The 15962-nt window shown below is 47.2% G+C and overlaps 1 protein-coding gene and 1 long non-coding RNA gene across 2 annotated transcripts in view; one reads left to right on the top strand and one right to left on the bottom strand.

Annotated features, from left to right (window-relative positions):
* LOC125943522 (uncharacterized) overlaps positions 1 to 15962 on the top strand; it is a 1494167-nt gene that overhangs the window by 325440 nt on the left and 1152765 nt on the right. The window lies entirely within an intron of this gene.
* LOC125943150 (uncharacterized) overlaps positions 1 to 15962 on the bottom strand; it is a 37937-nt gene that overhangs the window by 15938 nt on the left and 6037 nt on the right. Inside the window, exon 2 of the long non-coding RNA XR_007465597.1 lies at positions 7332 to 7467. This is a non-coding gene — a long non-coding RNA (uncharacterized LOC125943150). The remainder of the gene's footprint in view (positions 1 to 7331; positions 7468 to 15962) is intronic.

Here is a 15962-nt window from a genome sequence, read left to right as displayed (position 1 = left end):
CACACTGGACGAACTCATAGAAGCGCAACAAACATCCCAGGTGGAACGACTAACCAAAACCAAAACAGGACGGCATATACTACGCAAGCTAGGAATGAATTGCCACAATCAATACGGGGAAAAGAGGACGATAACGAGAGAAATTCGCGACAAACTCCTAGTAACAAATATACCCAAGAACATGCATCCCGTTTACAACAAGGGCAGACGCACGAGTAGAGCAGAGAAAATGATCCGAAGCTATGGCTCAGACGACAGATCAGCCTTCGTAGACGCGGCTGAATACCCACACAGAAATAGTTACGTGGCAGTAGTCGTAGATCACACCCAAAAGCCCCTTACAAGCGTGTCAGTTAATGCCAAACATTCCGAGACAGCAGAAGAGGTAGCCATTGCACTAGCATTGGTCTCCACAAACGCTCAATACATAATTAGCGATTCTCAGGCAGCCATTAGAAACTATGCTAAGGGTAGGATCTCTCCTGAGGCGTCGCGCATCATCATAGTCAACAAAGCAAAATTCTCTAACACGGAGAAGAACGGCAAGCAATTGCTCTGGTTCACAGCACATACGACTCCAGGTATTCACGCGATCAACCCCAACGAGGTAGCACACCGCGAAGCTCGAGGTCTTACTCGCCGAGCTGAGCAAGGAGTGACTTCTATCGGTCAGGGGAACGCGGAGGAGGAGATCTGGAGAGAAAAAGACAGATTAACAAGATTTAGCGATATTACAAAATTCTATCAAAATCAGAGGCGAATATTACCACCGCCTCACACTAAACTGAACAGAACTGAGTACGTTGCTTGGAGGCGATTACAAACAGAAACCTATGTGAATCCCGTGCAGTTAAAGACTTTCTACCCCGAGATATACGCCAGCCATATATGCAAGCTATGCAAGTCTGGTAGAGCCACCCTTCAACACATGTTGTGGGGATGTAAAGTATATCAAGAAAAAATGGCAGTCTCCCCGGAAAATCTACGGGCGTGGTGGTCGGCCACGCTACTCAGCTCCGAACTCCTAGACCAACTTTGGGCCGTCCAACGAGCCATGGATGCAGTGCGGGAGCAACATCTCCCAGTGGCCATCTAGGCGGCCCCAGTCCCGGGCCTCCCAATCGCCGGATTTCAAATAAAGTTATGTCACTCACTCGCTAATCATTTTTTGATCCTTAAGAAGCGCCAAACACACAGACAAAAGTCGCATTTGGGCCCAAAAGGCGCAGCATTGATAGTGACCGTAATCTATTTGACGAATACGAGAAGTACGGCCCGTAGTTTTATTGGCCGTTTAAATTGCAGTACACATTCGCTTCCTAACTAGATAAAATTAATAAACCTGGTGCTGTGCGCGCATGACACCCCGCTTATTCATTGCAAGCAGGAAGAGATCTCACTCCATGACCGCTAACACTGGCTGTCAGAACGCAGAATCGAACCCACATCACAAAAGGTTCCTCAAGGGCAGCCACCAGACGCTTTAGCACAGCGGCGCCACAAATGCACGGCGATATGCGTCTATTCAATGGAAGACTTTCACACCAAGGTATTTAGCCAGCCACGGATAACTGGCCATGTGCCGCTTTCCAGTGAACCGCTCGCCAACTTGGGTCACGGAATATGTTCCAGCAGGGGTGGGGGCAAGCGAGGGAACAATTTTTCAGTGTTCAAGGGCCCCTGCGCACCACGCACCTCACTCATCTCAGAGGCCACGCGCGGACTTCTACTACATAGCGCAGCGTGTACAGACAACATCACTTAGTCTAGGTGGTGTTGGTCCAGAAGGAAGTGCGAGAGAGGAGCCCGGCTTCTGCTTGACAAGTTCGCACGCGCCGGCACGCCATGCATTTCGGAGGCCAAGCGCAGTCTTCGTGTCACGCAATGAGATAGATGGCGCCGAGTATTGTTACGGAAGTTCGAAAGAGGATTCCTGCTGCAGTTCACGCCTCATACATAAATCGTTTCGGCTATGACAATACATCATACGGAATATCTTAAATGTTAAACGGAACACTATCGACCGTCATCATGAGATGGGTGCTGCCGAATTTTTTTGTATGCTGTGATGCATCCTGGTGAAGGAAATCAAGTTTTCGTGTTTATCTATTGAACTTCTTATAGGGCGAGGAGGCAAGGGCGCGCAGCACGCCTTTCCTCCTCTCTGGCTTGGGGGAGCCGGCTCGACGCTACCTGAATGTTTTGCCGTCGAGTGCAGAGACTATTTTGAGGACATAATTACTCTAAGACGTGTGAGTGCGTCGTATCGACGACGGGAAGAACAAGAACAAAAGAAAAAATTGTTGTCATTCACTTCCTTCACGAAAAAAAATTAAGAAAGAAAAAAAAAACGAGGTAACGCCGCGATTAGACCTCACATCGGCATCCCGCCTTCTCGGACCACGGGCTATATAGAACAAACTGATCTATCACCCTGTATCTACCACTGCTTTGGACACTCGCGCAGTCCGCAGCAGGTCGTTCTATGCGACTCGACAAGTGTGACTGCATGGTACGATATTATCAACCAGAACTATTTTATTCATGGGCGGAAACCTCCTCTAACAACAGAGGTAGTCGTGCAACGTACCTACAGATAACGCTTCGAGCACTGTAGTGCAAAAACATATCTTGAAGAGGAACGGCTATGTCAACGATGGCGGCGCGCGACAGTTCCACTGTTGGGATCGTCATCTGTTTTCTAACTACTCATTGCTGTCAAACCACAGTTTATAACTACGGTAAGAATCCTGCAGTAAGGACACATTACTGAAACGAATTTTCAGAAATACACAACTGAGCGCTGAGGCTGATTGTTGACTGAAAACATCGCTATATGGGTGCTTCGTGCACCCTGACGCCACACGAATCCGGCCATGCTGATTTAAATTGCTTCCCTACGTCCCACATAACCATTTACCACGCAGAAGATGCCATGTTATAAGAAATGGACAGCGAGACGCGAAAATAACCAACGAAAACTTCCACTTTGCATTTGCCTGGCATAAGAGACGGAGCACTCTCTCAAGCCAGGATGCCGACTGCCATAGATGGCACCACTGCCTATACGCAATATAGGGGCGCGCCCCTTGAAAAATCTGTCAGCCCATCTACTGGGGTGGAGATGCAAGACCAGCGAAGCTGTACTATGGTGGGAATTATGTATTTCCAAATATGGCTACTAGGATGTGATGGTGTAATTGGTTATTTGAACCACTAAATAATGAGAAATATAGATGATCCGGTGGTTTTCATTTATTTAGTGACCACAGGGACCATGGCCTTATGGTCGCTACAGTACACCGCCATAGGGTGTACGGCAAAGGCTGAGACATTCTTCATAAACACGTCACCAACTCCGCACGCTTTCGGTTCGAACGCGGGCAAAACGCCGCCTCCGTCGACAACAGTTGCGCGCGTTGTTTGTGTGACCGCACACAACCGCTGTCAAAACGCTGGCTACGTGACGAACGGCTAAACGCCGTTGCCGACACTGTTAGGGGAGAGGTGGGCGAGAGCCCACACTCTTAATCTGGATCCACATAAGATCCACGTAGTAGCTGGAACTTTTTTGCAAAAAAGTTACAGTTATATATTTGGAACCACGTTCCACATACTTCAAAAAGTAGATGGAACAGTGCAGCACTTATTTTTACTTATTGATTATGTGGATCGTCGTTCCACATAAGAGTATATGGAACCCTGTTCGAAATAAAAGGCTTGTTTCAGTTACTGGAACGTTGATCCACGTAAAATAGCGATGGCTATATCCGGTGCGCCGTTCCAGGTACTTTCAGACCTGCTTTTTATATAAAACAATGTTGTAATAAGCAGTTAGGAAGCTGTCTATGGGTTCCCACTTGTGCAATATTTTTGCTTTCCCCTGTCAGTAAAAACTGGGGTCATATGCCAAGCTGGCTTGACATGTGGCCTGCGGTGATACCAACAATTTGAAAGTAGAAATTTTGCAGCTGCGTGGTCCCCGACAGTTCCCAACAGTTGCTTATTTGAGCACAGTTCTATATAAAAGTAGGTTTGAGGTACCTGGAATGGCACAACGGAAACCTTGGCTTCGCCTGCCAGATCCTATTCTGGCCTTTAGCTGCATGTAAAAGAAACAAGGTACCTAAATTAAAACACCTATGAAACAAATTCTAACAATGCTTTTCAACATGAGCAAACTTTATTGAGTGGCAGTATTGCATACACCGAAGACGTGTTCGTCTCAAATTTCATAGAAAATGACTAGTCAACAAAGAACAAATACCGAAAAGAAAAGTGACTAAGCATTAAGTGGCATTGAAGGGTATGCCCCTATATTAAAAAGTGGGTAATAAAAATGGCCCGAGACATAAGTACACCACATTCTCATAAACTTGCACATCGGCTATGTGAAAAATAAACATCAAACAATGCTATAAAATATGCTGGCTTATCACAGGAAATAAGGTAACTCAAATGCGCAAGTACCCATATGCCATTTACCGAGTTTACGCATCCCCGTTCCAAAAGAATTCAGTACTTCAAGAATTATACGAAAAAGGCATAAAACAATGGGCTTACAGAGTTGAATTAGAACAAGACCAATGAAGAATGTAGTGAATAAGTTATTAAACGGAAAAGACAGTGCAAGCCAAAATAAGCAATGAAACAATTGCACTCGAAAACTTGAACACTAGAAACAATATAGTTGGCAGATCACAGATATACGTATAATACAAAGCTAATCATGACCAAAACACTTTATAAGTCCCTGAAAAAGCCCCCCACTCCAGGCAGGTTACATGCCCCAGCATTGTGTAGTTTGGGATAACTCATCCCAAACACTACCATGAAAGCTAGTGTAAATGTTTGTAAAATTTTATGCCCCAAATATATCTGGAAGCATGTTGCACATTTTAAACAGTCAACAAGGCAACAGCGAAATATAAAGGAAAACAAGTGAGAAATATTTAAATAACCAAATAACTCAGCCTTGAAATTACAAGCTAGATACCTTAAAGAAAAAAAAAAACAAAAACAAGCCAGCCTTGAAACCTACAGCCAGCGCTTTACCTTTGTGATAAAAAATCAATCGTAAAAGAAGGCACGACTTCACAATGCTGCAGCTGACATGCTGCTTCTACCTACCAAACATTTAGCAAGTAAATATAAGGCCTGACCACTTCAGGTTTTTCAACAGGGACTTTACCTTAAACGGCATCAAGCCACTGTCCAAATGGCTCACCCTTCACAACTGCCTGCACAAGTCCCCAAAACTGTCCAAAAGGGTATGACAGGTTTAAAATAAAATATACAGTCAACAGGAGGATGACTGTCTTCTCAGGTGATGATGCAGGTGGTAACACCACAATGTTTTCCTTGCAGACAATTTTGAAGTTGCCATTCTCTTTCAAAATGCATGGGCTCTGGTGGACACCTGTTGCCAAGTTCTTGTGCCTTTAAAGGAAAAGACAAGCAGCCAATTTTATCTACACAATGGCTTTAAATTGTGGTGTCCGTGATGATACCCTTTTTGTAAAACTAATAATTAATTTCACTATGATTTCTTGGTTTCCTTTCTTTCAAACCTGCAGAAGGTGCCAGTGTGCACAAAAATTGTATGAGCATGCCGCACTGACGATTGCTTAGTGTGAATGGAATCAATGCTTTATTTCTGGAAAAAGCATTACGCTTTTCTGGTTGAATGACCTGAACATCAATCAGCTTTTCCAGCCTTAAGGGATATTTAGTTACCAACAAAACAATATATTCATCTTTGCGCACTTCATACTTCAAGCACTTGCCCACTACAAATAAATGTCCTCTTTACTCGATTATGTGCTTTCCAGTGCTGTTATGATGCTTAACATAACACACAGGTAAAACATGATTTTAAAAATATGATTTTAAATCCACCTTTCCATACTTTTTTAGGTATTTTGTGTACGGAACTACAGCCCTGAAGTTTTTTTATCAGTCCCTTTCCATTCAACAGATGAGAAAGTGCCGTCTTAGCGTAGTAAAAATTGCAGCATCAGCCTTCTTGGGTCGAACAAATTCTTCCAAGTCCCATGAGACTTCCCCGGTCCAAAAAACTCTTGCATTTTGTTTTGCTTGGCCTCCACAGCCTCCACTGTGTCTCTAAACCTTATTTCTGCTTCAAAGGCAAGCTGAAAGAAATGCACATTGCCTGACACTTTATGGTCCACTGAAACAAAAACAGGCCCTAGGAAAGCTTCAAATACTTTAACTCTGCTGAACGATACGATGAGAGAAAAATATCACCTTCACACAACTACTCAAGCGGCGGAGTTGATTCTATATGCATCTTGACTTAGATGAGACCTTTGAACATTCATTGCTATAACAATGCCTTTTCACCAGTGTTAAAGGTTATAAAGCGCAAGCTGGTCTGTGTAAATGACCAGTCACTCTTTATCATTTCTCAAATGCTACAGAGCACAGCTGACTAAACATAAATCACAGCTTACAAAATAACCTACTCTTAACCTTGCAGAGCAGACCAACACGATTTGAAAAACATGAGTGATCTTACCACGTCAGGATTTGAAAAGTATGACGGCAAATCATCTGGTGCATTGGAGCTGCGGGCCTCTGCAGTTGCGGCCAAAAGCATTTTCAATCGCCCAAGGTACATGCAAAAGGGATCTGTGACCATTTCCTCAATTGCCTAGGCAAAAAAGCAAAGCAGATAAAGAACTGTAAACATCAGCAAAGCATAGATTATAAAATAAGCTATGTTTTTGTGCTTCTGACAAACTACACATAGTAACATCCATGAAAAAACGCCTGACGTTACCACTTAAAATGGCTAAATGCATTCCACCTGATCGTAGAAAATGTATGCACAAAAATGAAAATTGATAGCATACTTGAAGAGATGGCAAGCAGCTCATCAACAAAATAAATTCAAAATCCTCCTGTCTGGAAGCTAGAGCCTAAGGAAATGATGCCGGGGCACAACACAGGAAGTAAAGGCAGTGAGCCAATAAAGCATTTTCATTCGAGAATATCAAATTGTTTTACGAAAGTGCAGCTTCCAAATTGAGTAGCAGCACAGGCATTCCTTACATTCCTTGTCTGCCACAGCTGCGGTCAATAGGCATAAATGCTTGGACTGACAGCTAGCACAACCCTCAATACCTGTTAACATCTAGTAGTTCCACAAGATATCACACTTTGCCTGCCGAAAAATGGTTTACCAATGCAAGAAAAAGCAGGTGGTTGCTTATAAGCGTAATATCGTCAGCTGGCACTTTCACCATAGAGGTAACTAACATGTTGTGAGGCAATGTTTGAACAAGGCCTTTGAGAAATGAAATTCTCACCTTCAGTTAAGTAGTGCGTCAGGACAAGGGATTGGGTTGCTGGAAGCGTGGTCACTTTCTGCAGGCTTCTCAGATACTTTTTCATTTGAAGCAGTCGCGTTTTCCTCGTTGCACTCACAGATCGCATTAATGCTTTCTGAAATAGCATGAGTCAACGTAGAAATAAATGGCGGCATACACCTCGCATCGTAGTGGTCTCTCCAGATTATGCGGGAATCGAGTGCTCAGTATGGAATCGTTATAAATATTCTATTATACATCTAACATAACAAAATAAATAACGAATGTATTCAGAATGTGTTTTATTGCGATAGCAAATATATGGACACTTCAACCGAATTTCTGCCGTCGCCGTCGCCGTGAGGTTCCCTATAGATAAAATCTTCTCCGCGCGCCTTATGCCCGAGCGGAAGCGTGCGGGGACGCACGCTATCACGGAGAGCGAACGCACTCAAACACCCACGCGCAAGCAAGGAAGCGGGAAGCCAGCGCCAAAGGGTGCGCGGGGGGGGGGGGGGGGGCGCACTTCTACGCTGCCAACAACCACGCTCGTCGCTCGCCTGATATCTCCACACGGCTCTGACCTTTATGCGCCGTGCATTCGCCGCTCAGTTTCCGTTGAAGCGATAGACCGCACGTACCTTCGCCCGCGGCGGCGTATGGGCTCGCTGCCAGCGTTTTGACAGCCGTTGTCTGCAGTCATTCAGTGTGATCTATTTATGTTTGTTTGTGCGCGCTCACACCACGCTTCTTCATTCAGTTAGTAATAGTCGGGCCACATTTTCCAACGCACGCTACACATGCAATGCTGCCCGGATCGGCAGTGCAGCACTACAGGTGTGTCCCTTCGCACGCGCTGCCCACGGGAAGCGCTTCTCATCAACACCACCGTTTCCCACGCGCCTTCTCGTGGTTATCGAGTCTCTCTTCATGTCGGTCTGCTTACGCCGCAGCACACCTGCTTACTTAATCAGATCATGTTTACTACAATTCATACTGCTACCAAAGCCGCTCACCTTACTTCGTATGACATTGCTGTGTTGCTATCGCATTCATTGCTTCGCCCTTAGGGCGAAACTGTGACATTTTTTGTAATGCTGCTACCAGGTATAAACATTACTGTTCAAGTCACAGGATGTGATAAATTTTGTGTTGTGGAGCAAAATTTATGTTTCAAATTTGTGCCCAAATCTTATCCTCTAGGTATATACCCCAGGGGCGGATCCAGGTTTTTTCTGAGGGGGGGGTCAGCTTCTGTCGATGATGATGATGATGATGATAGTAGCCTTTATCATTTACCGAAATTCACCGTTTCTGCTCACGATAAACCCGCGTTTTATACGGCTAGAGCAGCACCTGTAGCCTACAAGGCTTGAGAGGGCAAATCACTTTTTTTTTCTTCTTTTTTTGTATTTATTGCCAAGAAGTTCGCGCTGTTTTTATTCCCCGGCCGCCACTGTCATCATGAAAACGAGTGTTACCTCGCACCATCTAGCCCGCCGTGGTGGCTCAGTCAGTTCAGGCATTGCGCTGCTGAGCACGAGATCGCGCGATCGCATCCTGGCCGCGGCGGCCGCATTTCTATGTAGGCGAAATGCAAAAACGCCCGTGTGCTTGCGTTGTAGTGCGCGTTAAAGAACCCCAGGTGGTCAAAATTAATCCGGGGCCCTCCACTACGGCGTGTCTCATAATCAGAACTGGTTTTGGCACGTAAAACCACAGAAAGAGGAAGAAGACCTGTAGCGAAGCCAGGTACGGTTTCTCCGTGCTTATAGGAAAAGGACGTTACCCAATACAGCCATGTGCTTGGCGGCTGTGCCTGATCATGCAGGTTGTTCAAAACTAAGCTTTATGGTTTTCTTAAAATTAGGCACTGGGAGGCACGCGAAGATCACCTGTGCAAATAAGTTATGTGGCCAGGGGGGCACAAAGTGAGATGATAATTATCGCTGTGAGCAGCCCAATTAACTAAAATTGAACAATTATTTTTGTCGACTGCAGTAAGTGGGTATGTTTGTATTGTGAGACGTTGACCAATGCGATGCCTTTATTTCCGAGCAGTCGCCCGAGTCAGAGACGAAGCACCGCACGAGACAAAAGATGATGATGAGTCGTATGTACAGATGACGACGACGATTTGCACAAATAGCGCTCACACAAGATGATGAGTCGTTTGTGGAGATGACGACGACGATATGCGCAAAATGCGCTCACACTAACTTCCCCCCTTCAGGAAAGCGGTCAGCAAGACCGCAAACTAGAAAGGGTAGGTACGGCGAATGTAGGGTTTCAGGCGAGATACGTGAACGATTTCCGTAGTGCGGCGGCGGCGGTCAGTAGCTGAGCTGACAGGAGTGACGCTGTAGTTAACGGCCGAAGTTCGTTGCAAAACGGTGTAGGGGCCGAGATATCTGTGGAGAAATTTTTCACAGAGCCCCGGTGCGCGAACAGGTCTCCACAAAAGAACTTCGTCGCCTGGGCGGAACGAAGCAACGCGACGCGTCGCATCATAGCGAATTTTCCTTTTGTCCTGAATGGTATGTATAGCGGTGTTGGCGCGGGCAAGTTCACGGCACCGGGAGAGGCGAGCGGCAAATTCCTCAGGAAGAGACGCGGATGGAGCAGCAGGTGCTGAAAGGAGTGTAGTGTCCAAGACGAAAGACGGCGCACGACCGTACACCAGGAAGAAGGGACTGTAATTGGTTGTACGTTGGACGGCAGTATTATACGCAAACGTCACAAAAGGTAGGATGGTGTTCCAGTTGGTGTGATCGGGTCGAACATACATTGACATCATGTCAGACAAAGTTCGATGAAAACGCTCCGTAAGACCATTTGTTTGCGGATGGTACGATGATGTGGTCTTATGGATGGTGTCCGAGGCCTGAAGGACTTCACGGAGGACATGCGATAGGAACGTCTTGCCACGGTCACTCAGGAGGACACGAGGTGCGCCGTGGCGCAAAACGATTCCGTGCACGAAAAACTCGGCGACTTCGGAGGCAGTACCAGAGCGAAGAGCCGCTGTCTCAGCGTAGCGCGTTAGATGATCCACTGCGGTAACGATCCAGCGGTGACCAGCGGGCGTGAGTGGGAGGGGTCTATACAAGTCTATGCCCACAATTTCGAAGGGGGTGTACGGGCATGGTAGAGGCTGCAGAGGACCGGCTGGAAGGGATGTCGAGCGTTTTCTGTGTTGGCATGATGCGCAGGAGCCAACGTATTTGTCGACTGAGGTGGAAAGGCCCGGCCAGAAACAACGCGTTTTGATGCGGTCGTAGGTCTTATGAAAGCCCAAGTGGCCAGCCGTCGCGTCGTCGCGAAATGCTTCCAATACTTGGAGTCGAAGTGAGCGAGGTATTACTGGCACCCACCGGTTACCGGAAGGATGGTAGATTGATCGAAATAACGCTCCACCTTGAAGCTTAAAACGCGAAAGTTGTCGTCTTAAGCGACTGTTGGGGGGTCGTGCCAAGCCAGTAAGTCGGTCGATCAGCGTACGGCAGTATGGGTCAGTACGTTGGAGTGAGACGAGGTCAGTAGATGGGAGAAAGTCAACTGAGGCAACTGACTGTCCCGGGCTACTGGGCGTGCGCTGAGACGTGTGGCTAGATGGTGACGTGCATACCGAAGGTGAAGCATGGGCGTTTGGGGACAGCGGGCAGCGCGACAAAGCGTCAGCATCTTGATGTTGTTTGCCGGACTTATACGTGACAGTGAAGTCATATTCCTGTAAGCGCAGTACCCAACGGCCGAGGCGTCCAGACAAGTTTTTCAGGGACGACAACCAACAGAGAGCATGATGGTCGGTCACAACTGTGAAATGGCGGCCGTAGAGATAGGGACGAAATTTTTGTATTGACCACACGATGGCGAGGCATTCCTGTTCTGTAATCGTGTAGTTGCGCTCAGCAGGAGAAAGAACACGACTTGCATAAGCCACGACTTGCTCTTCGGACTTCTGATTCCGCTGCAGCAGGACAGCACCAATTCCATGCCCACTGGCATCAGTGTGTAGAATAGTCGGGGCCGTTGCATCGAAATGACGGAGCACGGGCCCTGACGTGAGAACTCGTTTGAGGGTCTGGAAGGCGGCTTCACAGTCGTTCGACCACACAAAGGACGCGCTCGAAGTCAGAAGTTTGTGTAGAGGAGCGGCGATGGTGGCGAAGTCACGGACAAAGCGGCGGAAGTAGGACGCCAGTCCTAGAAAGCTGCGGAGTTCTTTAAGAGCGGTTGGTGGCGGAAATTGCAGTACTGCAGCGATTTTATCGGGATCAGGCTGGATGCCATGCTTACTGACGACGTGGCCCAATACTTTAATGCTTCGGCTTGCAAAGCGACACTTTTTAGTATTGAGTTGGAGACCAGCTTTTGCTAGACACGCGAGAACTTGGTCTAGACGTTGTAGGTGCTGGGAGAAACTCGACGAAACGATGACAATGTCGTCCAAGTAACAAAGGCAGGTCTTCCATTTTAAGCCACGGAGTACTGTATCTATCATACGTTCAAACGTAGCTGGTGCATTGCACAATCCAAAAGGCATCACGTTAAATTCAAAAAGGCCATCAGGTGTAGCAAACGCAGTCTTTTCTTTATCTGGCTCATGCATGGGAATCTGCCAATATCCGGAGCGCAAGTCGAGGCTCGAGAAATACTCGGCACCTTGTAAGGTATCCAAAGCATCGTCAATACGAGGCATTGGATAAACATCCTTACGGGTAATTTTGTTGAGCGCCCTATAATCGATGCAAAAGCGCACAGAACCATCCTTTTTTTTTTAACAAGCACAACAGGAGAAGACCAAGGGCTTGCTGAAGGCCTTATAATGTTGCGTGTCAGCATGTCGTTCACTTGTTCTTCTATAACTTTTCGCTCCGAAGGTGACACACGGTACGGGCGACGGCGAATGATGCGAGAGCCGTCTGTTTCAATTCGATGAGTAGTTACAGTGGTCTGACCCAGGCCTCGCGAAGAAACGTCAAAACAAGCTTCATGCTTCATTAAAATGGTGATGAGTGCATTGGTCTGGGCCGGATTGAGATCTGCACTCAAGGTGGCCTTAATAGCACCAGTGTGGCCTTCTGCGGGCGTACAATACGCGGAAGATGTGGCAGGCGAAACACTGACGACACATACCGGCGCAGCCGTACTACTCTCCGTGGCGGTCGTCGCGCCCGGTTTGTTTCTACTGCGGTATTCGCGGCCACATTTCTCGCTACTGCCGTCGGCGTCAGCAGGATGAACGACGGGGCTATGCTACCTTTGAGCGAGACAGCCCACCTAGGTTGGATTACTACGTTCCCGGGCGTCACCCAGGTGACAGGCGCGGCTACGCCAACTTTGAGCGAGACAGGACACCTGGACCAGATTCCTCCGTTCCCAGACCGTACACAACCTCCTCTGGTCGCTCTCCTTCACCTACCCAGCACCTCCACCACTTGTGAGACGTTGACCGATGCGATGCCTTTATTTCCGAGCAGTCGCCCGAGTCAGAGACGAAGCACCGCACGAGACAAAAGATGATGATGTGTCGTATGTACAGATGACGACGACGATATGCACAAATAGCGCTCACACAAGATGATGAGTCGTTTGTACAGATGACGACGACGATATGCGCAAAATGCGCTCACAGTATTGAAAACCTAGAGGCTGTCGTGTTTCTACACAGTATCAGTCGGAAGAATTATTCTAGCGTGTTCGTGCTCCGAGATATCCGACTCCAAATTTCAATTGCACTGCGCAGAGTTATCGACTCGACGCGAGAGCGGTTTATGCTTTGCGTTGCTGTGGAAGGGAGGCATTTTGGACATTTTTAGGGCATTGACATCTTGATGGGTGAAGTGTTGTCATGAGATTTGTGCATGACAACACCAAAGTTAAAGCGGAAGTATGAAATATTCGTTAGCATAGCTAAAAAGGTTTCTGCTGTTGATGGTGCAGTTGTTGCTTTTGATTTCAATAAAGCTTACAATACTTGTAAATCAGCAGTCACTTTATTTGCGTAGCCCAAACAAGGACCATGCCCGGTCGTCTAGTCACCATTACGCACGCGCACTGGCCTCCGGCTTCTCCGCTCGCGCCATTATCTCGGCATGGCAGCTGCCGCCATCTTTACAGGCTGCGCGGTCGCGTGTTACGACAGCGGTTACGGGTTCTTCGATTTTTTTTTTCGCCAGCCGTGAGGGGAAGGGGGGCAGTTATTATCTTTGCCAATGCCTCCGCCGCGTTGTCAGACTAAACGCTGCACCCAACAGCCGCGTCACATCAGGGAGGAGCTTTGCGCTGATCCTCACTCTCTTGCATGCGTAATCATGCGAACGACAATTAAAATTTGGAGTTGGATATATCGGAGCATAGACATGCTAGACGAATTCTTCCAAGTGAAACTGTGCAGAAACACGACTGCCTCTAACTTTTGAATACAAACATACACACTTACTGCAGTCAATAAAAAGTTAATTATTCAATTTTAGTTAATTCGGTTGCTGACAGCGATAATTATCTCACTTTGTGTCCCCCTGGCCACACAACTTATTTGCGCAGGTGGTCTTCACGTGCCTCCCAGTGCCTAATTTTAAGAAAACCATAAAGCTTAATTTTGAACACCCGGTATATCAGCCTGTATTGTTTCTTAAAATAAAATTTGGGATGGTCTGTCGCAGGTTCGTTATAAATGCGTAAGCACGGGTCCGGCTTTGGAGTTCTGTTGGGACACCTTGATTTCCTTAAGAAGATTCTTTGTGTTCGGCTGAGACACCTTCGTTTCAACGCGGCAACCACTACGCTAGTTGTTTACGATATGCGAATCACCGCGTGTGAAGACTCACGACGCCACCTACAAGAAGAACGATGTAGCGTAGTAGCCGTGAGCGCGATCCAGCGTCTTCATGTTTTGTTTCCCACGCGACGTCATCCTTTTACACAAGGCGCGCATCTGCTCCCATTTCTCTAACCACGCGACGCCATCCTAGGCCCGCGCGCTGGCGTTGGCCGCTGACGTCACGCTCCCCCATTTCGCAGCCCATGCTCGAGGCTTCGCCCCGCTCCGCGAGAACGCCCACTCAGATAAACGGATCCGGTGGGCTTGAGCCTCCTATGCTTAATGTACGACAATAAAACTGCGAAGTTACAATGAAAAACTTGTAGCGTACGAACGGTACTGTGCTCGTACTGGATATTGTCAACGTGTAACTGTGATCACAATGAGTGCTACAGTTAAAAAAAAAAAGTTGTCTATGCGTAGTTCTTAGTTAGGCTGTTAGTTGTTATATATATATATATATGAACACTTCAGCGAGAGATCTCTTTCATTAAGCAGGTTGGTCGCGGAACCGATGACAGCAAATGAGGCAACCGATGACACCCCAATGGGGAACTAAGTTGATCAGGCGCGAAGGCGCTCGCGCGGACATCGGCGTGCTTGGCAAAAGGGACGTCCCCTCGTTCATTCGACGCCACCGACGGGACGAGTAAGGCACGGCCGGCGCCAGGAGGTCCAAGGTGTTCATGAGAAACAATAACTACGGCAACTTCGCGACACCACACCCCTACGGAATATAACTAAGCTTGTGAGCGAGCTAGCTTTACTTCTACATGGCTGCTACCACTGGTATTCGCGAAAAATACTTTTGAAAAATGCTGGTGGCCATATTTTTTTGCGACAGGGCCGTCCCCGTGTCAGCAGGGGGGGGGGCGATGCAGAAATCTGAGGGGGGGGTCAGGACATCCGGACATCCCCCCTGGATCCGCGCCTGATATACCCTGCGTGGTGGCATGAGCCAAACTAGAACTACTGGTGGGTTTGGCTGCTGCATGCGATTCTCACAAATCATAACTATATGCCTATTACATGCGTCCACAGTGCATACCACAGCCATGACACGAAGGGTTGGCATAGAGACTGGAAATAATGTTTTATTTTTATTTTTCATACAAAAGCAGGAATATTTGTCACAAACTATCCAAGTGGACACAGCGATATTCGGTTTCTGCACAGGTCATTGTCGAACAGAGAACGTAGCTATGTTTGCAGAGTATTAAGTTTGAGGAGGCGCAGAAATGGCGTAATTTTTGTGGGCACATCATGATGTAATAACTTATTCAGCACATACGCGTTATACGCAATTGTTCTGTCGTGCTACCAGAACTGACGCCCACGGCATAGAAATGGCAGCACAATTTCTGAATACCAGGCCAGGCATGCGTTCCTCACTTTCTTCCCTCCACCAATGAAATGTTTTTGTGAACTAATATAAGCTTCCCCAAAATAGTTATATTATGAAGCGACAGCAGCGTGAGCTCACGCTACTGCTAAGACAACCACTGTCCCTTCCATTTCTCTACGTCAGGGAGCAAGCTAAGGATGGCGTGTACATAAGATCTGAAAAGGCCGATGGCATTGGAAGAAACAAGAAACTACCTAACGTAAACAGCCAAACCTAGGCAGTGCGGCCGCCAACGCCTTGAACCATCATTAACAGTTACGCGGAATGGCATCTTACTTGCGAGCTCTCCTTGTTGCATTACGTGCGCGCAAGCGCAAGGACAAAGATTCCCGGGACGAAGATCCCGGTTTTGCAAGCACTGTAGATCCATGCTACCTAGCAGGATAAAACAAGAGCGGGA

This window comes from Dermacentor silvarum, chromosome 2 (assembly GCF_013339745.2).
Source record: "Dermacentor silvarum isolate Dsil-2018 chromosome 2, BIME_Dsil_1.4, whole genome shotgun sequence".
NCBI lineage: Eukaryota > Metazoa > Arthropoda > Arachnida > Ixodida > Ixodidae > Dermacentor > Dermacentor silvarum.
This window is presented reverse-complemented; position numbering and strand designations above follow the sequence as displayed.